This window comes from Acipenser ruthenus, chromosome 40 (genome assembly GCF_902713425.1).
Source record: "Acipenser ruthenus chromosome 40, fAciRut3.2 maternal haplotype, whole genome shotgun sequence".
Taxonomy (NCBI): domain Eukaryota; kingdom Metazoa; phylum Chordata; class Actinopteri; order Acipenseriformes; family Acipenseridae; genus Acipenser; species Acipenser ruthenus.
In genome coordinates, this window is record NC_081228.1 from 9575997 (window position 1) to 9590996 (window position 15000).

General features: G+C 42.8%; 25 non-coding genes across 25 annotated transcripts; 13 read left to right on the forward strand and 12 right to left on the reverse strand.

Annotated features, from left to right (window-relative positions):
• Nucleotides 1–275: 275 nt before the first annotated feature.
• trnay-gua (transfer RNA tyrosine (anticodon GUA)) lies at nucleotides 276–362 on the forward strand. The gene is given in 2 exon segments: nucleotides 276–312; nucleotides 327–362. It is a non-coding gene; the product is annotated as a tRNA-Tyr (tRNA).
• A 747-nt stretch (nucleotides 363–1109) lies between these two features.
• Nucleotides 1110–1182, reverse strand: trnam-cau (transfer RNA methionine (anticodon CAU)). Its single transcript has one exon. It is a non-coding gene; the product is annotated as a tRNA-Met (tRNA).
• Nucleotides 1183–1477: 295 nt separating this feature from the next.
• trnay-gua (transfer RNA tyrosine (anticodon GUA)) lies at nucleotides 1478–1564 on the forward strand. Its single transcript is given in 2 exon segments — nucleotides 1478–1514; nucleotides 1529–1564. It is a non-coding gene; the product is annotated as a tRNA-Tyr (tRNA).
• A 1009-nt stretch (nucleotides 1565–2573) lies between these two features.
• trnam-cau (transfer RNA methionine (anticodon CAU)) lies at nucleotides 2574–2646 on the reverse strand. The gene has a single exon. It is a non-coding gene; the product is annotated as a tRNA-Met (tRNA).
• A 295-nt stretch (nucleotides 2647–2941) lies between these two features.
• On the forward strand, nucleotides 2942–3028 carry trnay-gua (transfer RNA tyrosine (anticodon GUA)). The gene is given in 2 exon segments: nucleotides 2942–2978; nucleotides 2993–3028. It is a non-coding gene; the product is annotated as a tRNA-Tyr (tRNA).
• Nucleotides 3029–3776: 748 nt separating this feature from the next.
• trnam-cau (transfer RNA methionine (anticodon CAU)) lies at nucleotides 3777–3849 on the reverse strand. The gene has a single exon. It is a non-coding gene; the product is annotated as a tRNA-Met (tRNA).
• Nucleotides 3850–4144: 295 nt separating this feature from the next.
• Nucleotides 4145–4231, forward strand: trnay-gua (transfer RNA tyrosine (anticodon GUA)). Its single transcript is given in 2 exon segments — nucleotides 4145–4181; nucleotides 4196–4231. It is a non-coding gene; the product is annotated as a tRNA-Tyr (tRNA).
• Nucleotides 4232–4797: 566 nt separating this feature from the next.
• On the reverse strand, nucleotides 4798–4870 carry trnam-cau (transfer RNA methionine (anticodon CAU)). The gene has a single exon. It is a non-coding gene; the product is annotated as a tRNA-Met (tRNA).
• A 295-nt stretch (nucleotides 4871–5165) lies between these two features.
• trnay-gua (transfer RNA tyrosine (anticodon GUA)) lies at nucleotides 5166–5252 on the forward strand. The gene is given in 2 exon segments: nucleotides 5166–5202; nucleotides 5217–5252. It is a non-coding gene; the product is annotated as a tRNA-Tyr (tRNA).
• Nucleotides 5253–5629: 377 nt separating this feature from the next.
• trnam-cau (transfer RNA methionine (anticodon CAU)) lies at nucleotides 5630–5702 on the reverse strand. The gene has a single exon. It is a non-coding gene; the product is annotated as a tRNA-Met (tRNA).
• A 295-nt stretch (nucleotides 5703–5997) lies between these two features.
• On the forward strand, nucleotides 5998–6084 carry trnay-gua (transfer RNA tyrosine (anticodon GUA)). Its single transcript is given in 2 exon segments — nucleotides 5998–6034; nucleotides 6049–6084. It is a non-coding gene; the product is annotated as a tRNA-Tyr (tRNA).
• Nucleotides 6085–7184: 1100 nt separating this feature from the next.
• Nucleotides 7185–7257, reverse strand: trnam-cau (transfer RNA methionine (anticodon CAU)). The gene has a single exon. It is a non-coding gene; the product is annotated as a tRNA-Met (tRNA).
• Nucleotides 7258–7552: 295 nt separating this feature from the next.
• trnay-gua (transfer RNA tyrosine (anticodon GUA)) lies at nucleotides 7553–7639 on the forward strand. The gene is given in 2 exon segments: nucleotides 7553–7589; nucleotides 7604–7639. It is a non-coding gene; the product is annotated as a tRNA-Tyr (tRNA).
• Nucleotides 7640–8198: 559 nt separating this feature from the next.
• Nucleotides 8199–8271, reverse strand: trnam-cau (transfer RNA methionine (anticodon CAU)). Its single transcript has one exon. It is a non-coding gene; the product is annotated as a tRNA-Met (tRNA).
• Nucleotides 8272–8566: 295 nt separating this feature from the next.
• Nucleotides 8567–8653, forward strand: trnay-gua (transfer RNA tyrosine (anticodon GUA)). The gene is given in 2 exon segments: nucleotides 8567–8603; nucleotides 8618–8653. It is a non-coding gene; the product is annotated as a tRNA-Tyr (tRNA).
• A 922-nt stretch (nucleotides 8654–9575) lies between these two features.
• trnam-cau (transfer RNA methionine (anticodon CAU)) lies at nucleotides 9576–9648 on the reverse strand. The gene has a single exon. It is a non-coding gene; the product is annotated as a tRNA-Met (tRNA).
• Nucleotides 9649–9943: 295 nt separating this feature from the next.
• On the forward strand, nucleotides 9944–10030 carry trnay-gua (transfer RNA tyrosine (anticodon GUA)). Its single transcript is given in 2 exon segments — nucleotides 9944–9980; nucleotides 9995–10030. It is a non-coding gene; the product is annotated as a tRNA-Tyr (tRNA).
• Nucleotides 10031–10590: 560 nt separating this feature from the next.
• Nucleotides 10591–10663, reverse strand: trnam-cau (transfer RNA methionine (anticodon CAU)). Its single transcript has one exon. It is a non-coding gene; the product is annotated as a tRNA-Met (tRNA).
• A 295-nt stretch (nucleotides 10664–10958) lies between these two features.
• Nucleotides 10959–11045, forward strand: trnay-gua (transfer RNA tyrosine (anticodon GUA)). The gene is given in 2 exon segments: nucleotides 10959–10995; nucleotides 11010–11045. It is a non-coding gene; the product is annotated as a tRNA-Tyr (tRNA).
• A 1100-nt stretch (nucleotides 11046–12145) lies between these two features.
• Nucleotides 12146–12218, reverse strand: trnam-cau (transfer RNA methionine (anticodon CAU)). Its single transcript has one exon. It is a non-coding gene; the product is annotated as a tRNA-Met (tRNA).
• Nucleotides 12219–12513: 295 nt separating this feature from the next.
• Nucleotides 12514–12600, forward strand: trnay-gua (transfer RNA tyrosine (anticodon GUA)). The gene is given in 2 exon segments: nucleotides 12514–12550; nucleotides 12565–12600. It is a non-coding gene; the product is annotated as a tRNA-Tyr (tRNA).
• A 566-nt stretch (nucleotides 12601–13166) lies between these two features.
• On the reverse strand, nucleotides 13167–13239 carry trnam-cau (transfer RNA methionine (anticodon CAU)). The gene has a single exon. It is a non-coding gene; the product is annotated as a tRNA-Met (tRNA).
• Nucleotides 13240–13535: 296 nt separating this feature from the next.
• Nucleotides 13536–13622, forward strand: trnay-gua (transfer RNA tyrosine (anticodon GUA)). The gene is given in 2 exon segments: nucleotides 13536–13572; nucleotides 13587–13622. It is a non-coding gene; the product is annotated as a tRNA-Tyr (tRNA).
• A 382-nt stretch (nucleotides 13623–14004) lies between these two features.
• On the reverse strand, nucleotides 14005–14077 carry trnam-cau (transfer RNA methionine (anticodon CAU)). The gene has a single exon. It is a non-coding gene; the product is annotated as a tRNA-Met (tRNA).
• A 295-nt stretch (nucleotides 14078–14372) lies between these two features.
• Nucleotides 14373–14459, forward strand: trnay-gua (transfer RNA tyrosine (anticodon GUA)). Its single transcript is given in 2 exon segments — nucleotides 14373–14409; nucleotides 14424–14459. It is a non-coding gene; the product is annotated as a tRNA-Tyr (tRNA).
• The last annotated feature ends 541 nt before the right edge of the window (nucleotides 14460–15000 follow it).

The window sequence follows — 15000 nt, forward strand, 5'->3', positions numbered from 1 at the left end:
ATTTATCAACCCTGTCCTACAAATTTCCAAAGCTGAGGGAAAACACGCATACAACAACAGTCGCGAGCCAGGCAGGAGTCAAACCTACAATCTTCTGATGTGTAGTCAGACTATCCATTGTGCCACTGGCCCCTGTGTTCTGGAAGCACTGTTAACGCACACTCGGCAACAAGAAGAAAAACAGTGGTGGCAGCTATTGACTGCTGCAGTCAGCTGAGCTTGCCAGCCTTTTGCTGAATTGTGTATTGTCCTCAAAGAGCCACCCTCCCGTCCTTCCTTCGATAGCTCAGCTGGTAGAGCGGAGGACTGTAGTGGAACACATTGGCATCCTTAGGTCGCTGGTTCAATTCCGGCTCGAAGGACAATACTTTTTTTTTTTTTTTCTCCTACCTGGTTTCACTGGTAATGAGGATAAAAAGAAGGAATGAATCCTAAGGCAACAACTGTCTGAAACAACAACAACAACAACAACATCATCATCATCATCATCAAATAAAAATAAGTTAATCATTTTCACCTAGCTCTGGGCAGCCACGTGTCATACGTTGTCAAGTGTGGGGAATTAGCTCAAATGGTTTTACTGGTAATGAGGATAAAAGGAAGGAATGAAACCTAAGGCAACAACTGTCTGAAACAACAACAACAACAACAACAACAACATCATCATCATCATCAAATAAAAATAAGTTAATCATTTTCACCTAGCTCTGGGCAGCCACGTGTCATACGTTGTCAAGTGTGGGGAATTAGCTCAAATGGTTTTACTGGTAATGAGGATAAAAGGAAGGAATGAAACCTAAGGCAACAACTGTCTGAAACAACAACAACAACAACAACAACATCATCATCATCATCAAATAAAAATAAGTTAATCATTTTCACCTAGCTCTGGGCAGCCACGTGTCATACGTTGTCAAATGTGGGGAATTAGCTCAAATGGTAGAGCGCTCGTTTAGCATGCGAGAAGTAGCGGGATCGATACCTGCATTCTCCAATGGATGCTCTTTCTTTAATAAATGGTTCGAAAATGTTCAATCTGGTCTTACTTGGGAACAAAGATTTCATTCCAACAGCTGTAAAATAGTCTATTAAAAAACACACACAGAAGCTGCCCCCTCTGAGGATCGAACTCAGGACCTTCAGATTATGAGACTGACGCGCTACCTACTGCGCTAAGGAGGCAGAGACACCTCGAGGTCGCCATTTATCAACCCTGTCCTACAAATTTCCAAAGCTGAGGGAAAACACGCATACAACAACAGTCGCGAGCCAGGCAGGAGTCAAACCTACAATCTTCTGATGTGTAGTCAGACTATCCATTGTGCCACTGGCCCCTGTGTTCTGGAAGCACTGTTAACGCACACTCGGCAACAAGAAGAAAAACAGTGGTGGCAGCTATTGACTGCTGCAGTCAGCTGAGCTTGCCAGCCTTTTGCTGAATTGTGTATTGTCCTCAAAGAGCCACCCTCCCGTCCTTCCTTCGATAGCTCAGCTGGTAGAGCGGAGGACTGTAGTGGAACACATTGGCATCCTTAGGTCGCTGGTTCAATTCCGGCTCGAAGGACAATACTTTTTTTTTTTTTTTCTCCTACCTGGTTTCACTGGTAATGAGGATAAAAAGAAGGAATGAATCCTAAGGCAACAACTGTCTGAAACAACAACAACAACAACAACAACAACAACATCATCATCATCATCATCATCATCATCATCATCATCATCATCATCATCATCATCATCATCATCATCATCATCATCATCATCATCATCATCATCATCATCAAATAAAAATAAGTTAATCATTTTCACCTAGCTCTGGGCAGCCACGTGTCATACGTTGTCAAGTGTGGGGAATTAGCTCAAATGGTTTTACTGGTAATGAGGATAAAAAGAAGGAATGAAACCTAAGGCAACAACTGTCTGAAACAACAACAACAACAACAACATCATCATCATCATCAAATAAAAATAAGTTAATCATTTTCACCTAGCTCTGGGCAGCCACGTGTCATACGTTGTCAAGTGTGGGGAATTAGCTCAAATGGTTTTACTGGTAATGAGGATAAAAAGAAGGAATGAAACCTAAGGCAACAACTGTCTGAAACAACAACAACAACAACAACATCATCATCATCATCAAATAAAAATAAGTTAATCATTTTCACCTAGCTCTGGGCAGCAACGTGTCATACGTTGTCAAGTGTGGGGAATTAGCTCAAATGGTTTTACTGGTAATGAGGATAAAAGGAAGGAATGAAACCTAAGGCAACAACTGTCTGAAACAACAACAACAACAACAACAACATCATCATCATCATCAAATAAAAATAAGTTAATCATTTTCACCTAGCTCTGGGCAGCCACGTGTCATACGTTGTCAAATGTGGGGAATTAGCTCAAATGGTAGAGCGCTCGTTTAGCATGCGAGAAGTAGCGGGATCGATACCTGCATTCTCCAATGGATGCTCTTTCTTTAATAAATGGTTCGAAAATGTTCAATCTGGTCTTACTTGGGAACAAAGATTTCATTCCAACAGCTGTAAAATAGTCTATTAAAAAACACACACAGAAGCTGCCCCCTCTGAGGATCGAACTCAGGACCTTCAGATTATGAGACTGACGCGCTACCTACTGCGCTAAGGAGGCAGAGACACCTCGAGGTCGCCATTTATCAACCCTGTCCTACAAATTTCCAAAGCTGAGGGAAAACACGCATACAACAACAGTCGCGAGCCAGGCAGGAGTCAAACCTACAATCTTCTGATGTGTAGTCAGACTATCCATTGTGCCACTGGCCCCTGTGTTCTGGAAGCACTGTTAACGCACACTCGGCAACAAGAAGAAAAACAGTGGTGGCAGCTATTGACTGCTGCAGTCAGCTGAGCTTGCCAGCCTTTTGCTGAATTGTGTATTGTCCTCAAAGAGCCACCCTCCCGTCCTTCCTTCGATAGCTCAGCTGGTAGAGCGGAGGACTGTAGTGGAACACATTGGCATCCTTAGGTCGCTGGTTCAATTCCGGCTCGAAGGACAATACTTTTTTTTTTTTTTTTCTCCTACCTGGTTTCACTGGTAATGAGGATAAAAAGAAGGAATGAATCCTAAGGCAACAACTGTCTGAAACAACAACAACAACAACAACATCATCATCATCATCATCAAATAAAAATAAGTTAATCATTTTCACCTAGCTCTGGGCAGCCACGTGTCATACGTTGTCAAGTGTGGGGAATTAGCTCAAATGGTTTTACTGGTAATGAGGATAAAAGGAAGGAATGAAACCTAAGGCAACAACTGTCTGAAACAACAACAACAACAACAACAACAACATCATCATCATCATCAAATAAAAATAAGTTAATCATTTTCACCTAGCTCTGGGCAGCCACGTGTCATACGTTGTCAAGTGTGGGGAATTAGCTCAAATGGTTTTACTGGTAATGAGGATAAAAGGAAGGAATGAAACCTAAGGCAACAACTGTCTGAAACAACAACAACAACAACAACAACATCATCATCATCATCAAATAAAAATAAGTTAATCATTTTCACCTAGCTCTGGGCAGCCACGTGTCATACGTTGTCAAATGTGGGGAATTAGCTCAAATGGTAGAGCGCTCGTTTAGCATGCGAGAAGTAGCGGGATCGATACCTGCATTCTCCAATGGATGCTCTTTCTTTAATAAATGGTTCGAAAATGTTCAATCTGGTCTTACTTGGGAACAAAGATTTCATTCCAACAGCTGTAAAATAGTCTATTAAAAAACACACACAGAAGCTGCCCCCTCTGAGGATCGAACTCAGGACCTTCAGATTATGAGACTGACGCGCTACCTACTGCGCTAAGGAGGCAGAGACACCTCGAGGTCGCCATTTATCAACCCTGTCCTACAAATTTCCAAAGCTGAGGGAAAACACGCATACAACAACAGTCGCGAGCCAGGCAGGAGTCAAACCTACAATCTTCTGATGTGTAGTCAGACTATCCATTGTGCCACTGGCCCCTGTGTTCTGGAAGCACTGTTAACGCACACTCGGCAACAAGAAGAAAAACAGTGGTGGCAGCTATTGACTGCTGCAGTCAGCTGAGCTTGCCAGCCTTTTGCTGAATTGTGTATTGTCCTCAAAGAGCCACCCTCCCGTCCTTCCTTCGATAGCTCAGCTGGTAGAGCGGAGGACTGTAGTGGAACACATTGGCATCCTTAGGTCGCTGGTTCAATTCCGGCTCGAAGGACAATACTTTTTTTTTTTTTTTCTCCTACCTGGTTTCACTGGTAATGAGGATAAAAAGAAGGAATGAATCCTAAGGCAACAACTGTCTGAAACAACAACAACAACAACAACATCATCATCATCATCATCAAATAAAAATAAGTTAATCATTTTCACCTAGCTCTGGGCAGCCACGTGTCATACGTTGTCAAGTGTGGGGAATTAGCTCAAATGGTTTTACTGGTAATGAGGATAAAAGGAAGGAATGAAACCTAAGGCAACAACTGCCTGAAACAACAACAACAACAACAACAACAACATCATCATCATCATCAAATAAAAATAAGTTAATCATTTTCACCTAGCTCTGGGCAGCCACGTGTCATACGTTGTCAAATGTGGGGAATTAGCTCAAATGGTAGAGCGCTCGTTTAGCATGCGAGAAGTAGCGGGATCGATACCTGCATTCTCCAATGGATGCTCTTTCTTTAATAAATGGTTCGAAAATGTTCAATCTAGTCTTACTTGGGAACAAAGATTTCATTCCAACAGCTGTAAAATAGTCTATTAAAAAACACACACAGAAGCTGCCCCCTCTGAGGATCGAACTCAGGACCTTCAGATTATGAGACTGACGCGCTACCTACTGCGCTAAGGAGGCAGAGACACCTCGAGGTCGCCATTTATCAACCCTGTCCTACAAATTTCCAAAGCTGAGGGAAAACACGCATACAACAACAGTCGCGAGCCAGGCAGGAGTCAAACCTACAATCTTCTGATGTGTAGTCAGACTATCCATTGTGCCACTGGCCCCTGTGTTCTGGAAGCACTGTTAACGCACACTCGGCAACAAGAAGAAAAACAGTGGTGGCAGCTATTGACTGCTGCAGTCAGCTGAGCTTGCCAGCCTTTTGCTGAATTGTGTATTGTCCTCAAAGAGCCACCCTCCCGTCCTTCCTTCGATAGCTCAGCTGGTAGAGCGGAGGACTGTAGTGGAACACATTGGCATCCTTAGGTCGCTGGTTCAATTCCGGCTCGAAGGACAATACTTTTTTTTTTTTTCTCCTACCTGGTTTTACTGGTAATGAGGATAAAAAGAAGGAATGAAACCTAAGGCAACAACTGTCTGAAACAACAACAACAACAACAACATCATCATCATCATCAAATAAAAATAAGTTAATCATTTTCACCTAGCTCTGGGCAGCCACGTGTCATACGTTGTCAAATGTGGGGAATTAGCTCAAATGGTAGAGCGCTCGTTTAGCATGCGAGAAGTAGCGGGATCGATACCTGCATTCTCCAATGGATGCTCTTTCTTTAATAAATGGTTCGAAAATGTTCAATCTGGTCTTACTTGGGAACAAAGATTTCATTCCAACAGCTGTAAAATAGTCTATTAAAAAACACACACAGAAGCTGCCCCCTCTGAGGATCGAACTCAGGACCTTCAGATTATGAGACTGACGCGCTACCTACTGCGCTAAGGAGGCAGAGACACCTCGAGGTCGCCATTTATCAACCCTGTCCTACAAATTTCCAAAGCTGAGGGAAAACACGCATACAACAACAGTCGCGAGCCAGGCAGGAGTCAAACCTACAATCTTCTGATGTGTAGTCAGACTATCCATTGTGCCACTGGCCCCTGTGTTCTGGAAGCACTGTTAACGCACACTCGGCAACAAGAAGAAAAACAGTGGTGGCAGCTATTGACTGCTGCAGTCAGCTGAGCTTGCCAGCCTTTTGCTGAATTGTGTATTGTCCTCAAAGAGCCGCCCTCCCGTCCTTCCTTCGATAGCTCAGCTGGTAGAGCGGAGGACTGTAGTGGAACACATTGGCATCCTTAGGTCGCTGGTTCAATTCCGGCTCGAAGGACAATACTTTTTTTTTTTTTTTCTCCTACCTGGTTTCACTGGTAATGAGGATAAAAAGAAGGAATGAATCCTAAGGCAACAACTGTCTGAAACAACAACAACAACAACAACATCATCATCATCATCATCAAATAAAAATAAGTTAATCATTTTCACCTAGCTCTGGGCAGCCACGTGTCATACGTTGTCAAGTGTGGGGAATTAGCTCAAATGGTTTTACTGGTAATGAGGATAAAAGGAAGGAATGCAACCTAAGGCAACAACTGTCTGAAACAACAACAACAACAACAACAACATCATCATCATCATCAAATAAAAATAAGTTAATCATTTTCACCTAGCTCTGGGCAGCCACGTGTCATACGTTGTCAAGTGTGGGGAATTAGCTCAAATGGTTTTACTGGTAATGAGGATAAAAAGAAGGAATGAAACCTAAGGCAACAACTGTCTGAAACAACAACAACAACAACAACATCATCATCATCATCAAATAAAAATAAGTTAATCATTTTCACCTAGCTCTGGGCAGCCACGTGTCATACGTTGTCAAGTGTGGGGAATTAGCTCAAATGGTTTTACTGGTAATGAGGATAAAAAGAAGGAATGAAACCTAAGGCAACAACTGTCTGAAACAACAACAACAACAACAACATCATCATCATCATCAAATAAAAATAAGTTAATCATTTTCACCTAGCTCTGGGCAGCCACGTGTCATACGTTGTCAAGTGTGGGGAATTAGCTCAAATGGTTTTACTGGTAATGAGGATAAAAGGAAGGAATGAAACCTAAGGCAACAACTGTCTGAAACAACAACAACAACAACAACAACATCATCATCATCATCAAATAAAAATAAGTTAATCATTTTCACCTAGCTCTGGGCAGCCACGTGTCATACGTTGTCAAATGTGGGGAATTAGCTCAAATGGTAGAGCGCTCGTTTAGCATGCGAGAAGTAGCGGGATCGATACCTGCATTCTCCAATGGATGCTCTTTCTTTAATAAATGGTTCGAAAATGTTCAATCTGGTCTTACTTGGGAACAAAGATTTCATTCCAACAGCTGTAAAATAGTCTATTAAAAAACACACACAGAAGCTGCCCCCTCTGAGGATCGAACTCAGGACCTTCAGATTATGAGACTGACGCGCTACCTACTGCGCTAAGGAGGCAGAGACACCTCGAGGTCGCCATTTATCAACCCTGTCCTACAAATTTCCAAAGCTGAGGGAAAACACGCATACAACAACAGTCGCGAGCCAGGCAGGAGTCAAACCTACAATCTTCTGATGTGTAGTCAGACTATCCATTGTGCCACTGGCCCCTGTGTTCTGGAAGCACTGTTAACGCACACTCGGCAACAAGAAGAAAAACAGTGGTGGCAGCTATTGACTGCTGCAGTCAGCTGAGCTTGCCAGCCTTTTGCTGAATTGTGTATTGTCCTCAAAGAGCCACCCTCCCGTCCTTCCTTCGATAGCTCAGCTGGTAGAGCGGAGGACTGTAGTGGAACACATTGGCATCCTTAGGTCGCTGGTTCAATTCCGGCTCGAAGGACAATACTTTTTTTTTTTTTTCTCCTACCTGGTTTTACTGGTAATGAGGATAAAAAGAAGGAATGAAACCTAAGGCAACAACTGTCTGAAACAACAACAACAACAACAACATCATCATCATCATCATCAAATAAAAATAAGTTAATCATTTTCACCTAGCTCTGGGCAGCCACGTGTCATACGTTGTCAAGTGTGGGGAATTAGCTCAAATGGTTTTATTGGTAATGAGGATAAAAAGAAGGAATGAAACCTAAGGCAACAACTGTCTGAAACAACAACAACAACAACAACATCATCATCATCATCAAATAAAAATAAGTTAATCATTTTCACCTAGCTCTGGGCAGCCACGTGTCATACGTTGTCAAATGTGGGGAATTAGCTCAAATGGTAGAGCGCTCGTTTAGCATGCGAGAAGTAGCGGGATCGATACCTGCATTCTCCAATGGATGCTCTTTCTTTAATAAATGGTTCGAAAATGTTCAATCTGGTCTTACTTGGGAACAAAGATTTCATTCCAACAGCTGTAAAATAGTCTATTAAAAAACACACACAGAAGCTGCCCCCTCTGAGGATCGAACTCAGGACCTTCAGATTATGAGACTGACGCGCTACCTACTGCGCTAAGGAGGCAGAGACACCTCGAGGTCGCCATTTATCAACCCTGTCCTACAAATTTCCAAAGCTGAGGGAAAACACGCATACAACAACAGTCGCGAGCCAGGCAGGAGTCAAACCTACAATCTTCTGATGTGTAGTCAGACTATCCATTGTGCCACTGGCCCCTGTGTTCTGGAAGCACTGTTAACGCACACTCGGCAACAAGAAGAAAAACAGTGGTGGCAGCTATTGACTGCTGCAGTCAGCTGAGCTTGCCAGCCTTTTGCTGAATTGTGTATTGTCCTCAAAGAGCCGCCCTCCCGTCCTTCCTTCGATAGCTCAGCTGGTAGAGCGGAGGACTGTAGTGGAACACATTGGCATCCTTAGGTCGCTGGTTCAATTCCGGCTCGAAGGACAATACTTTTTTTTTTTTTTTCTCCTACCTGGTTTCACTGGTAATGAGGATAAAAAGAAGGAATGAATCCTAAGGCAACAACTGTCTGAAACAACAACAACAACAACAACATCATCATCATCATCATCAAATAAAAATAAGTTAATCATTTTCACCTAGCTCTGGGCAGCCACGTGTCATACGTTGTCAAGTGTGGGGAATTAGCTCAAATGGTTTTACTGGTAATGAGGATAAAAGGAAGGAATGCAACCTAAGGCAACAACTGTCTGAAACAACAACAACAACAACAACAACATCATCATCATCATCAAATAAAAATAAGTTAATCATTTTCACCTAGCTCTGGGCAGCCACGTGTCATACGTTGTCAAGTGTGGGGAATTAGCTCAAATGGTTTTACTGGTAATGAGGATAAAAAGAAGGAATGAAACCTAAGGCAACAACTGTCTGAAACAACAACAACAACAACAACATCATCATCATCATCAAATAAAAATAAGTTAATCATTTTCACCTAGCTCTGGGCAGCCACGTGTCATACGTTGTCAAGTGTGGGGAATTAGCTCAAATGGTTTTACTGGTAATGAGGATAAAAGGAAGGAATGAAACCTAAGGCAACAACTGTCTGAAACAACAACAACAACAACAACAACATCATCATCATCATCAAATAAAAATAAGTTAATCATTTTCACCTAGCTCTGGGCAGCCACGTGTCATACGTTGTCAAATGTGGGGAATTAGCTCAAATGGTAGAGCGCTCGTTTAGCATGCGAGAAGTAGCGGGATCGATACCTGCATTCTCCAATGGATGCTCTTTCTTTAATAAATGGTTCGAAAATGTTCAATCTGGTCTTACTTGGGAACAAAGATTTCATTCCAACAGCTGTAAAATAGTCTATTAAAAAACACACACAGCAGCTGCCCCCTCTGAGGATCGAACTCAGGACCGTCAGATTATGAGACTGACGCGCTACCTACTGCGCTAAGGAGGCAGAGACACCTCGAGGTCGCCATTTATCAACCCTGTCCTACAAATTTCCAAAGCTGAGGGAAAACACGCATACAACAACAGTCGCGAGCCAGGCAGGAGTCAAACCTACAATCTTCTGATGTGTAGTCAGACTATCCATTGTGCCACTGGCCCCTGTGTTCTGGAAGCACTGTTAACGCACACTCGGCAACAAGAAGAAAAACAGTGGTGGCAGCTATTGACTGCTGCAGTCAGCTGAGCTTGCCAGCCTTTTGCTGAATTGTGTATTGTCCTCAAAGAGCCACCCTCCCGTCCTTCCTTCGATAGCTCAGCTGGTAGAGCGGAGGACTGTAGTGGAACACATTGGCATCCTTAGGTCGCTGGTTCAATTCCGGCTCGAAGGACAATCCTTTTTTTTTTTTTCTCCTACCTGGTTTTACTGGTAATGAGGATAAAAAGAAGGAATGAAACCTAAGGCAACAACTGTCTGAAACAACAACAACAACAACAACAACATCATCATCATCATCATCAATAAAAATAAGTTAATCATTTTCACCTAGCTCTGGGCAGCCACGTGTCATACGTTGTCAAGTGTGGGGAATTAGCTCAAATGGTTTTATTGGTAATGAGGATAAAAAGAAGGAATGAAACCTAAGGCAACAACTGTCTGAAACAACAACAACAACAACAACATCATCATCATCATCAAATAAAAATAAGTTAATCATTTTCACCTAGCTCTGGGCAGCCACGTGTCATACGTTGTCAAATGTGGGGAATTAGCTCAAATGGTAGAGCGCTCGTTTAGCATGCGAGAAGTAGCGGGATCGATACCTGCATTCTCCAATGGATGCTCTTTCTTTAATAAATGGTTCGAAAATGTTCAATCTGGTCTTACTTGGGAACAAAGATTTCATTCCAACAGCTGTAAAATAGTCTATTAAAAAACACACACAGAAGCTGCCCCCTCTGAGGATCGAACTCAGGACCTTCAGATTATGAGACTGACGCGCTACCTACTGCGCTAAGGAGGCAGAGACACCTCGAGGTCGCCATTTATCAACCCTGTCCTACAAATTTCCAAAGCTGAGGGAAAACACGCATACAACAACAGTCGCGAGCCAGGCAGGAGTCAAACCTACAATCTTCTGATGTGTAGTCAGACTATCCATTGTGCCACTGGCCCCTGTGTTCTGGAAGCACTGTTAACGCACACTCGGCAACAAGAAGAAAAACAGTGGTGGCAGCTATTGACTGCTGCAGTCAGCTGAGCTTGCCAGCCTTTTGCTGAATTGTGTATTGTCCTCAAAGAGCCACCCTCCCGTCCTTCCTTCGATAGCTCAGCTGGTAGAGCGGAGGACTGTAGTGGAACACATTGGCATCCTTAGGTCGCTGGTTCAATTCCGGCTCGAAGGACAATACTTTTTTTTTTTTTTCTCCTACCTGGTTTTACTGGTAATGAGGATAAAAAGAAGGAATGAATCCTAAGGCAACAACTGTCTGAAACAACAACAACAACAACAACATCATCATCATCATCATCAAATAAAAATAAGTTAATCATTTTCACCTAGCTCTGGGCAGCCCACGTGTCATACGTTGTCAAGTGTGGGGAATTAGCTCAAATGGTTTTACTGGTAATGAGGATAAAAGGAAGGAATGCAACCTAAGGCAACAACTGTCTGAAACAACAACAACAACAACAACAACATCATCATCATCATCAAATAAAAATAAGTTAATCATTTTCACCTAGCTCTGGGCAGCCACGTGTCATACGTTGTCAAGTGTGGGGAATTAGCTCAAATGGTTTTACTGGTAATGAGGATAAAAAGAAGGAATGAAACCTAAGGCAACAACTGTCTGAAACAACAACAACAACAACAACATCATCATCATCATCAAATAAAAATAAGTTAATCATTTTCACCTAGCTCTGGGCAGCCACGTGTCATACGTTGTCAAGTGTGGGGAATTAGCTCAAATGGTTTTACTGGTAATGAGGATAAAAAGAGGGAATGAAACCTAAGGCAACAACTGTCTGAAACAACAACAACAACAACAACATCATCATCATCATCAAATAAAAATAAGTTAATCATTTTCACCTAGCTCTGGGCAGCCACGTGTCATACGTTGTCAAGTGTGGGGAATTAGCTCAAATGGTTTTACTGGTAATGAGGATAAAAGGAAGGAATGAAACCTAAGGCAACAACTGTCTGAAACAACAACAACAACAACAACAACATCATCATCATCATCAAATAAAAATAAGTTAATCATTTTCACCTAGCTCTGGGCAGCCACGTGTCATACGTTGTCAAATGTGGGGAATTAGCTCAAATGGTAGAGCGCTCGTTTAGCATGCGAGAAGTAGCGGGATCGATACCTGCATTCTCCAATGGATGCTCTTTCTTTAATAAATGGTTCGAAAATGTTCAATCTGGTCTTACTTGGGAACAAAGATTTCATTCCAACAGCTGTAAAATAGTCTATTAAAAAACACACACAGAAGCTGCCCCCTCTGAGGATCGAACTCAGGACCTTCAGATTATGAGACTGACGCGCTACCTACTGCGCTAAGGAGGCAGAGACACCTCGAGGTCGCCATTTATCAACCCTGTCCTACAAATTTCCAAAGCTGAGGGAAAACACGCATACAACAACAGTCGCGAGCCAGGCAGGAGTCAAACCTACAATCTTCTGATGTGTAGTCAGACTATCCATTGTGCCACTGGCCCCTGTGTTCTGGAAGCACTGTTAACGCACACTCGGCAACAAGAAGAAAAACAGTGGTGGCAGCTATTGACTGCTGCAGTCAGCTGAGCTTGCCAGCCTTTTGCTGAATTGTGTATTGTCCTCAAAGAGCCACCCTCCCGTCCTTCCTTCGATAGCTCAGCTGGTAGAGCGGAGGACTGTAGTGGAACACATTGGCATCCTTAGGTCGCTGGTTCAATTCCGGCTCGAAGGACAATATATATTTTTTTTTTTTCTCCTACCTGGTTTCACTGGTAATGAGGATAAAAAGAAGGAATGAATCCTAAGGCAACAACTGTCTGAAACAACAACAACAACAACAACAACATCATCATCATCATCATCAAATAAAAATAAGTTAATCATTTTCACCTAGCTCTGGCAGCCACGTGTCATACGTTGTCAAGTGTGGGGAATTAGCTCAAATGGTTTTACTGGTAATGAGGATAAAAGGAAGGAATGAAACCTAAGGCAACAACTGTCTGAAACAACAACAAACAACAACAACAACATCATCATCATCATCAAATAAAAATAAGTTAATCATTTTCACCTAGCTCTGGGCAGCCACGTGTCATACGTTGTCAAATGTGGGGAATTAGCTCAAATGGTAGAGCGCTCGTTTAGCATGCGAGAAGTAGCGGGATCGATACCTGCATTCTCCAATGGATGCTCTTTCTTTAATAAATGGTTCGAAAATGTTCAATCTGGTCTTACTTGGGAACAAAGATTTCATTCCAACAGCTGTAAAATAGTCTATTAAAAAACACACACAGAAGCTGCCCCCTCTGAGGATCGAACTCAGGACCTTCAGATTATGAGACTGACGCGCTACCTACTGCGCTAAGGAGGCAGAGACACCTCGAGGTCGCCATTTATCAACCCTGTCCTACAAATTTCCAAAGCTGAGGGAAAACACGCATACAACAACAGTCGCGAGCCAGGCAGGAGTCAAACCTACAATCTTCTGATGTGTAGTCAGACTATCCATTGTGCCACTGGCCCCTGTGTTCTGGAAGCACTGTTAACGCACACTCGGCAACAAGAAGAAAAACAGTGGGTGGCAGCTATTGACTGCTGCAGTCAGCTGAGCTTGCCAGCCTTTTGCTGAATTGTGTATTGTCCTCAAAGAGCCACCCTCCCGTCCTTCCTTCGATAGCTCAGCTGTTAGAGCGGAGGACTGTAGTGGAACACATTGGCATCCTTAGGTCGCTGGTTCAATTCCGGCTCGAAGGACAATACTTTTTTTTTTTTTTCTCCTACCTGGTTTTACTGGTAATGAGGATAAAAAGAAGGAATGAAACCTAAGGCAACAACTGTCTGAAACAACAACAACAACAACAACATCATCATCATCATCATCAAATAAAAATAAGTTAATCAATTTTCACCTAGCTCTGGGCAGCCACGTGTCATACGTTGTCAAATGTGGGGAATTAGCTCAAATGGTAGAGCGCTCGTTTAGCATGCGAGAAGTAGCGGGATCGATACCTGCATTCTCCAATGGATGCTCTTTCTTTAATAAATGGTTCGAAAATGTTCAATCTGGTCTTACTTGGGAACAAAGATTTCATTCCAACAGCTGTAAAATAGTCTATTAAAAAACACACACAGAAGCTGCCCCCTCTGAGGATCGAACTCAGGACCTTCAGATTATGAGACTGACGCGCTACCTACTGCGCTAAGGAGGCAGAGACACCTCGAGGTCGCCATTTATCAACCCTGTCCTACAAATTTCCAAAGCTGAGGGAAAACACGCATACAACAACAGTCGCGAGCCAGGCAGGAGTCAAACCTACAATCTTCTGATGTGTAGTCAGACTATCCATTGTGCCACTGGCCCCTGTGTTCTGGAAGCACTGTTAACGCACACTCGGCAACAAGAAGAAAAACAGTGGTGGCAGCTATTGACTGCTGCAGTCAGCTGAGCTTGCCAGCCTTTTGCTGAATTGTGTATTGTCCTCAAAGAGCCACCCTCCCGTCCTTCCTTCGATAGCTCAGCTGGTAGAGCGGAGGACTGTAGTGGAACACATTGGCATCCTTAGGTCGCTGGTTCAATTCCGGCTCGAAGGACAATACTTTTTTTTTTTTTTTTCTCCTACCTGGTTTCACTGGTAATGAGGATAAAAAGAAGGAATGAATCCTAAGGCAACAACTGTCTGAAACAACAACAACAACAACAACATCATCATCATCATCATCAAATAAAAATAAGTTAATCATTTTCACCTAGCTCTGGGCAGCCACGTGTCATACGTTGTCAAGTGTGGGGAATTAGCTCAAATGGTTTTACTGGTAATGAGGATAAAAGGAAGGAATGAAACCTAAGGCAACAACTGTCTGAAACAACAACAACAACAACATCATCATCATCATCATCAAATAAAAATAAGTTAATCATTTTCACCTAGCTCTGGGCAGCCACGTGTCATACGTTGTCAAGTGTGGGGAATTAGCTCAAATGGTTTTACTGGTAATGAGGATAAAAAGAAGGAATGAAACCTAAGGCAACAACTGTCTGAAACAACAACAACAACAACAACAACATCATCATCATCATCATCAAATAAAAATAAGTTAATCATTTTCACCTAGCTCTGGGCAGCCACGTGTC